Here is a 9879-nt window from a genome sequence, read left to right as displayed (position 1 = left end):
GGTAAGTAAGCAACCAACCAACAAGGTGCAAAAACAACAAAACTAACGCTAGGCTCTAAGACTGATACTCTGGTAAACCTACTGTTCATGGCTAGCCCGATCCGGCAGGGACTGGATGTTAGGCCAGAGCCTAAGAAGGGTGATGATCAGGACCAGGTGTGCAGATTGCTGATGGGATGCAGGTGCGGAAATCAAGAGAGCTCCCGGAGCGTTCCCGAACCCTCGGGAAACTGGAGATCACGAACAGAAAAACTAGTCACCAGACAGGACCCGACTCAGACTGCCGGGATCGTTAAACTATTGTCACGGGTGCTGAAGGTGGGTGTGGTGCAGGAATCATGCGCAGGACGCAGAAACTAAGTCCAAAAGACTTTAGTGAAATATTCACGTAGTACACGAGCACAACAGGCCCGGAGGCGAAATAAAGGCGCACACAGGCGTCAAACAAAAGGCGCACAAACATGTGCGAAAACCTCTCCAAAACAACGGAGGGAAACACGTAGCACAGAACACCAAACAGAAGCGTAATCACACACAACATCTGACACACACAACGAGAACTAAATAGGACACTAATGAGCACTAACCAGAAACAGGTGTACAACATCAAGACAAAACCAAACGAACATGAAACATACAACGGTGGCAGCTAGTACTCCGGGAGGCGACGACCGCGAAACCTGCCCGAGCAAGGAGGAGGAGCAGCCTCGGCCGAAACCGTGACAGTACCCCCTGCGCGCGGCTCCAGCCGTGCGCCGACCCCGGCCTCGGGGACGACCAGGAGGACGCGGAGCAGGGCGCGTGGGATGCCCCCAGTGGAACTCCGACAGGAGAGACGGGTCTAGGATGTCCCTCCACGGCACCCAGCACCGCTCCTCCGGGCCGTACCCCTCCCACTCCACGAGATACTGGAGACCCCCCATCCGGCGTCTTGAGTCCAAGATGGACCGAACGGTGTACGCCGGAGCCCCCTCGATGTCCAGTGGGGGCGGAGGAGTGTCTCCTATCTCACCTTCCTGGAGTGGACCAGCTACCACCGGCCTGAGAAGAAACACATGGAACGAGGGGTTAATATTCTTATATTCAATAGGCAGATGTAACCTATAACACACCTCGTTCAGTCTTCTCAGGACTTTAAAAGGCCCCACAAACCGCCGACCCAGCTTCCGGCAGGGCAGGCGGAGGGGCAGGTTTCTGGTGGAGAGCCAGACTCGATCTCAGGTGCGTACACCGGCCCCTCACTGCGGTGGAGATCGGCGCTCGCCTTGTGTCGACGGATGGCCCGCTGCAGGTGGACGTGTGCAGCGTTCCACGTCTCCTCCGAGCGCCTCATCCAATCATCCACCGCAGGGGCCTCGGTCTGGCTCTGCTGCCAAGGTGCCAGAACCGGCTGGTAACCTAACACACATTGGAAGGGGGTTAGGTTGGTAGAGGAGTGGCGGAGAGAGTTCTGGGCCATCTCGGCCCAGGGAATATACCGAGCCCACTCCTCCGGCCGGTCCTGGCAATACGACCTCAGAAACCTACCCACATCCTGGTTGACTCGTTCTACCTGCCCATTGCTCTCCGGGTGGTACCCGGTAAGGCTCACCGAGACCCCCAAACACTCCATGAACGCTCTCCAGACTCGGGATGTAAACTGGGGGCCTCGATCAGACACTATATCCTCGGGTACCCGTAATGCCGGAAGACGTGGGTAAATAGTGCCTCTGCGGTCTGTAGGGCAGTAGGAAGACCCAACATAGGGAGAAGGCGACAGGCCTTAGAGAACCGGTCCACAACGACCAGGATGGTGGTATTCCCCTGCGAGGGGGGAAGGTCTGTCACAAAATCCACTGAGAGGTGGGACCATGGTCGTTGTGGAACGGGCAGGGGTTGTAACTTACCCCTGGGCAGGTGTCTGGGCGCCTTACACTGGGCGCACACCGAGCAGGAGGAGACATAAACCCTCACATCCCTGGCTAACGTGGGCCACCAGTATTTAGTGCTAAGACAATGCACTGTCCGGCCAATACCCGGATGTCCAGAGGAGGGTGACGTGTGAGCCCAGTAAATGAGTCGATCCCAAACCTCGAGCGGAACGTACTTCCGACCCACAGGACACTGTGGAGGGCTAGGGTCGGCACGCAACGCCCGCTCGATTTCAGCATCGACCTCCCACACAACCGGTGCCACAAGACAAGACGCCGGTAGTATGGGAGTAGGCTCAACGGACCTCTCCTCCGTGTCATACCGCCGGACCAGCGCATCTGCCTTACCGTTCTGGGACCCAGGGATGTACGTGATTTTAAATACGAACCTGGTGAGAAACATACTCCATCGAGACTGGCGAGGGTTCAGTCTCCTCGCTGCCCGGATGTACTCCAGGTTCCGATGGTCAGTCAAAATGAGGAAAGGGTGTTGAGCCCCCTCAAGCCAATGCCTCCACACCTTAAGGGCCTGAACTACAGCTAACAGCTCCCTGTCCCCGACGTCATAATTTCGCTCCGCCGGGCTGAGCTTTTTAGAATAAAAAGCACAGGGGCGGAGTTTAGGTGCGTGCCGGACCGTTGAGAGATACGGCCCCTATACCGGCCTCCGACGCGTCCACCTCGACCTGAAAGGGTAAGGCGGGATCCGGATGCGCCAGCACCGGAGCCGACGTAAACAGGTCCTTCAGTCTCCCAAAGGCCCTGTCCGCCTCAGCTGACCACTGCAGGCGCACCGGACCCCCCTTTCAGAAGGGACGTGATGGGAGCTGCCACCTGTCCAAAACCACGGATAAACCTCCGGTAGTAATTCGCAAAAGCCCAAGAACTGCTGCACCTCTTTGACAGTGGTTGGGGTTTGCCAATTACGCACGGCTGACACACGGTCCACCTCCATTCTCACCCCTGACGCGGACAACCGATAACCCAAAAAGGAGACCGACTCCTGGAAAAACAGACATTTCTCTGCCTTGACATACAGGTCGTGCTCCAACAGCCTCCTCAATACACGACGCACCAGGGCTACATGCTCGGCTCGGGTAGGCGAGTACACTAGAATGTCATCAATGTACACGACCACCCCTTGCCCCTGCATATCCCGGAAAATCTCATCCACGAAGGATTGGAAGACTGATGGAGCATTCATCAACCCATATGGCATGACGAGATACTCGAAATGACCCGAAGTGGTACTAAACGCTGTTTTCCATTCGTCACCCTCCCTAATGCGCACCAAGTTATACGCGCTCCTGAGATCCAGTTTTGTGAAAAACCGCGCTCCGTGCAATGACTCCGTCATGGTCGCAATCAGAGGGAGTGGATAACTGTATTTCACAGTAATCTGATTGAGACCACGGTAATCAATGCACGGGCGCAACCCTCCATCTTTTTTCTTCACAAAAAAGAAGCTCGAGGACGCGGGAGAAGTGGAGGGCCGTATGTATCCCTGTCTCAAAGATTTGGCTATGTAAGTCTCCATAGCTTTTCTCTCCTCTTGAGACAAAGGATACACGTGGCTCCGTGGGAGCGCTGCTCCTGCCTGGAGATCAATCGCACAATCCCCCTCTCTATGAGGAGGCAACTGCGTCGCCCTAGCTTTATTAAACACGATAGCCAAATCCCCATATTCAGGCGGAATGTGCAGTGCGGGCACTTGGTTTGGACTTTCCACCGAAGTCGCCCCCACGGAAACACCCAGACATCGCCCCTCACACTGAGCAGACCACCCATTGAGAGCTCTCTGTTGCCACGAAATGGCAGGGTTATGGGTACTTAACCAGGGAATTCCCAGCACCACCGGGTACGCAGGAGATTCGATCAGATATAGCTGTATAGTCTCCACATGACCCCCCTGCGCGCACATCCTAATTGGTGCTGTGATTTCCCTAATCAACCCCGACCCCAACGGGCGGCTATCTAAAGCATGAACGGGAAAAGGCTTGTCAACAGGCAGGAGAGGAATCCCTAAATCTAAACAAAACTTCCGATCAACAAAATTCCCAGCTGCGCCTGAATCTACTAGCGCCTTATGCTGGGAATGAGGTGCAACCTGTGGAAAACGAACAGGTATACAAAAGTGCACAACAGAGAGCTCTGGGTAAGCGGGGCGTCTACTCACCTGGGAAGGCTCCCCAGTGCGTGGCCTGTTGTCTCCTCCCTCTGGAAACCCTCCCCAGCACCTGGCCGCAGTGTGCCCTCCACGACCGCAATTGGTGCAGGGACAGGCCCCCTCGGGCTCCTCCTCCTCCTTTCTCTAGCGCCAGCACCCCGAGCTCCATAGGGCTCGGCTCGGAGGTGCTGGAGGGTGGAATGGACGGACCCCACTCGGGGACGTCCACGGGTGGCCAGCAGGGTGTCCAGACGGATGGACATGTCGACCAACTGGTCGAAGGTGAAATTGGTGTCCCTGCAGGCCAACTCACGTTGAACGTCTTCCCGTAGGCTACATCGAAAATGGTCGGTGAGGCCCGTTCATTCCACCCTGCGTCTGCCGCTAGAGTCCGAACTCCAGAGCGAACGCCTGTGCGCTCCTCCTCCCCTGTCTCAGGTAGAATAGCCGCTCCCCCGCCGCTTTGCCCTCAGGTGGATGGTCGAACACGGCCTTGAAGGGACGGGAGAACTCCGCGTAGGGAGATGGTGGTGGCGTCCATCCTCCTCCACTCGGCGTTGGCCCATTTCAACGCCTTGCCCGTGAGACAGAGATGAGGCCGAAACGCTCTCGTGTCCCGAGGGCACCGGGTGTACAGTGGCCAGGTAGAGCTCCACCTGCAGGAGGAACCCCTGACACCCGGCAGCTGTGCCGTCATACGCCCTCGGGAGCGAGAGCCGAATCCCACTGGGTTCCGGACCTGGGACTGGTGGACCGGCCGATGGGGTTGGCAAGGTAGGTGGAGGTGTGGGTACCCCTCTGGACTCCCATCGGTGCAGGGTGTTGATGACATCCTGTAGAGCGGTCCCCAGTTGTCTGATCTGGTTATCCTGGCCGCGGACATGCTCCTCCAGCGACTCAGGTGTGGTTGTTGCTCCTGCTGATTCCATTATATATGGTGTGTGATTCTGTCATGGGTGCTGAAGGTGGGTGTGGTGCAGGAATCAAGCGCAGGACGCAGAAACTAAGTCCAAAAGACTTTAGTGAAATATTCACGTAGTACACGAGCACAACAGGCCCGGAGGCGAAATAAAGGCGCACACAGGCGTCAAACAAAAGGCGCACAAACATGTGCGAAAACCTCTCCAAAACAACGGAGGGAAACACGTAGCACAGAACACCAAACAGAAGCGTAATCACACACAACACCTGACACACACAACGAGAACTAAATAGGACACTAATGAGCACTAACTAGAAACAGGTGTACAACATCAAGACAAAACCAAATGAACATGAAACATACAACGGTGGCAGCTAGTACTCCGGGGACGACGACCGCCGAAACCTGCCCGAGCAAGGAGGAAGAGCAGCCTCGGCCGAAACCGTGACAACTATAGAATGAAGCACTTCTTTGAAGGATTTGATTGACCTCTGACCAAAGTCCTGACTTTCTAGTGTGATTTGATCACCCACACTGGAAACCCGAGAGACATAGGATGGTGAATTTAAGGTCATTTATTATAACGAGTTGAGGGTAATTTGTAATACTGATAATTATGACGAAGGTTATGGTTCATAATCGTATATATGATTCGGACTATGACAAGGACAGAGAGAGAGTGCTAGCCCTGAATGAGGGATACCTGTCGCTAGTCAATTTTACTATTCTTGAATTACTTTATGGGATACAATTAAGTTAAGATATTATCAAAGGTTGTCATTTTAATTTCATTTATTATTTTGGTTTAACAGGCAATGTTGTTGTTTTGTTTTTTGAACACATTAATCACGATGTGAGGAGGAATTACTGGTCTCCTGGGGCCTCTTTGGTAAATATGCAAATTGTATTAAGAATGTGAGCAGTAGTTATTAATGTGTTATGGGTTAGATAAAATGTTTATGTGCAAGTGTATTTGTGGTAGGGAGGCAGGGTGTAGAGGAGGCCTGTGTCTGAAACTAGTGGACTACAACGGGCTGTAAGGATGTGCACTTCCTAATCTCAAGGTTTCTCCTGACTGAGGAGAAGACATGGTACAGTAGCATTCATAGTGAGGTTGGAGGTGAGTCTCACAGTAAGAGGCCAGACACACCAGACAGGACATGAGGGCTTTCTGCTTTCTGGTCCCAGTGCAGACATCACACGCCACATCTCCAGGTCCAGCATAGCACAGAGCAGGAGGGGGAGCAGCCTGGAGTCCTGTCTTCTTCAGTTTCTCCACCAACTCAGCCAACATGTTATTTTTCATCAGATTAGGCCTTGGAGTGATGGTCTCTCTGCACTGAGGACAGCTACAGACCCCTTTCAGAACATCCTGATCCCAGCAGCCCTCAATACAGCTCCTACAGTAACTGTGTCCACAGGCAGTAGTGACCGTCTCCTTCAGTAGATCCAGACAGACAGAACAACAGAACTGGTCCTGGTCCAGCAGAACTCCCTGCTGAGCCATTTGGACGGTTGTTCACTCTCACACAGACAGACGACACAGAGACTCAGATCAGTTTCGTTTCCACAGAAGAGAGTTTGTGGGAGGGGGAGGGACTTCCTGGTTCTGCCAGAGGGGTGGGGTTAGAGGTAGGGAGGGGTTAGAGAGAGAGAGAGAGAGAGAGAGAGAGAGAGAGAGAGAGAGAGAGAGAGAGAGAGAGAGAGAGAGAGAGAGAGAGAGAGAGAGAGAGAGAGAGAGAGAGAGAGAGAGAGAGAGAGAGAGAGAGAGAGAGAGAGAGAGAGAGAGAGAGAGAGAGAGAGAACTGTCCACAATGTTAATAGAGACAAAGATTTGTGTTCCTAGGTTAGGGCCCTTAATATGGAATAAATTAAATAGAGTGGTTAGAATATATAAAGAGGTAACAGTTTCTATGAAGTACATATGTATAATGCTTTTAATGAATTTTGTAATGCCTTAAACTTATGTGCTATGACACTAACTATAACCATCCATAATAACTAATATGTGGTTGTAAAACTCTACAATGTGTTATAGATAATTATCTACAATGGGGGATACAATGTACTGTAGGTGAAATTAATACTGTATGTATTGACTGATCATTGAGAATGATGTAACACTTTACATTACAGTGTGTTTATTGGTGTGTAATTATTCCTGTTAGTACAGTGGTGTAAAAGTACTGTGATGCCTCATTCTTACACTGTACTAGCAGCAGTAACCCTAGCCCTAACTAACTCTAACCCTGGGATCGAAATGCTACTTTGACACTGACAAACTGAGAATCCGAGATCAATAAAAACGACCTTGTCTTGAATCCATCAATAGCCGAGGCCTAGGTGTGTGGAGACACATATTGTAGGCTACAATATGAGGAGGAAATTATAGTCCTAAAAATGCTTTCCAGTTTCACTGACTCACCCAATGATGCACAGCTCCCTCACTGGTGATGGCCGATGCACTCGTGCCAAAAGCCTATCTCTCTCTCTCTTTTGTAAAACAATATTTGGAAGTTGATCAAATATTTTGGTGCCTACAGCATAGAGTCTAAATAAATGATGAAGTGCAACGCTTGAGAGATGAGAGTTCAGGCTCCTGTCTATCAGAGCAGAGAGGGAGAGAGATCATAGAAAGTGAATCTCATTCTAGTTACATTTGAAGTCGGAAGTTTACATACACCTTAGCCAAATACATTTAAACTCAGTTTATCAGAGCAGAGAGGGAGAGAGATCGTAGAAAGTGAATGTCATTGTCACGACTTCGGCCGATGCTGCCTCTCCTCCTTGTTCGGGCAGGCTTCGGCGTTCGTCGTCACCGGCTTACTAACCACTGCTGCCCCAATCATCATCACAATTGTCTTGTCTTGCCAATCACACACACCTGGTTCCTATCCCCTAATTAGTCAGTGTATAAGTGTTCTCTCTACCCCCTTGTCCTTGTGGGGGATTGTTAATTGTGAGAGTAGTGTAGCTCGGTGGAGCTACTCATAACATTGTGTTGCCAGGGTAGATTTCCCCCCTGTGCCTATGTATTATTGGATTCCGTTACAGTGTATTTGCCAGGGATGTTAGTTTGCCCTGTGCTGTTTCGTTGATCGCTATTGGAGCGCATTTGTGTGTCAACAAAGGAATAAACTCTGTATTCTGTGATTACCCTCCTGCGCCTGACTCCTTCCACCACACTCATCACAGTCATTCTAGTTATGTGAGAGATACAGGCGTGCTTCTCACACAGCCACCGTCACGCGTCGGCCACGCGTTTGTCTCCAACATATACTATGCCCACATACTCTAGTGTAGCTGTGGGGCTTACAAGTCTGAATTTCTTACAGCCTAGTTTTCAAGACATCAATGTACAGCAACATTTTTAGGTGTCACTGCAGAACACCCTCCATATGCATATGAACACATACTCAGAGGTGGGGCTTACAAGACTCACATTTCATATACTCAGAGGTGGGGCTTACAAGACTCACATATCATATACTCAGAGGTGGGGCTTACAAGACTCACATTTCATATACTTTTCAAGACATCACTGTAGGACAAACATATCACAATCATTTGATTTGATATCAGAATATACTTCAAATAACATAAATCAATGTATGCTACAGCAGAACACATATTATAGTATATAGGCCTCCTGCCTATGTGATAATATGAAGCGCATATTCAGATTAACTTCACAGTACAGAACAAGTTTGTAAAGTTTTCCAGAACCTCCCACAACACGGCCATTTCCTGGTGCGTCTTCTCCTCCCTATCTCTTGTTTTGCTCCAGGTGTCTGTGACACATCTGGGTCCTTTAGCAATCTATGACCTCACATAGGGGACTGGGTTGAATTTGGTCAGGGGTGGGCCAACAAGGTTCAGACAGATAGCCCTGATATGGTGGAGGTATGCAGAGAGGCGCGGGTTGAGGTGCAAATCAGATTCATTTGAGAAAATCCCTGCTGGCCTTCTGCACTGGAGATGAGGATGGTGCTGACCACCATCAACATCTCTTTAAGTCCATCTGCAGATGGGGATGGTGCTGACCTCCATCAACATCTCTTTAAGTCCATCTGGAGATGGGGATGGTGCTGACCACCATCAACATCTCTTTAAGTCCATCTGGAGATGGGGATGGTTCTGACCTCCATCAACATCTCTTTAAGTCCATCTGGAGATGGGGATGGTGCTGACCTCCATCAACATCTCTTTAAGTCCATCTGGAAAGTCTCCTTTATCATTACCATCAGTGTCCCTGTACTGCCTGTAGGCCCGTATGACCGTACGTGGACTGTCAATGCCAAACCTCTGGCAGAGAGATTCTATCACTGTTTCTCCATACAGTGCTCCTGAATCCTCTGGCCAGTATTGAGCATAAAGCACCTTCAGCTCCTCTATGAACTGGCTGTATCCTTTATTGTCCACCGCCCGTCCTCCTTGAGAGAACCTTCTAGCCTCCATGTTCCTCGCCAAGCTCTAGAAAAACTCCCTCTGATTAAGGACTCTGTCGCTGGGTCTTCCACCATTCAGTTTGACTCCTTGGAAAGAGTTCTCCTTAATCCCTCTCTGGCTGAGTTGTGTGTCGGCCTGGCTGCTCTGCCATGGCACTGAACACCCTCACTTCCCTGGTGACTGCCCTGTGTGCAGTAATAACACCCTCACTTCCCTGGTGACTGCCCTGTGTGCAGTAATAACACCCTCACTTCCCTGGTGACTGCCCTGTGTGCAGTAATAACACCCTCACTTCCCTGGTGACTGCCCTGTGTGCAGTAATAACACCCTCACTTCCCCTGGTGACTGCCCCTGTGTGCAGTAATAACACCCTCACTTCCCTGGTGACTGCCCTGTGTGCAGTAATAACACCCTCACTTCCCTGGTGACTG

The sequence above is a fragment of the Coregonus clupeaformis genome, chromosome 26, assembly GCF_020615455.1.
Source record: "Coregonus clupeaformis isolate EN_2021a chromosome 26, ASM2061545v1, whole genome shotgun sequence".
Taxonomy (NCBI): Eukaryota; Metazoa; Chordata; class Actinopteri; order Salmoniformes; family Salmonidae; genus Coregonus; species Coregonus clupeaformis.
This window is presented reverse-complemented; position numbering follows the sequence as displayed.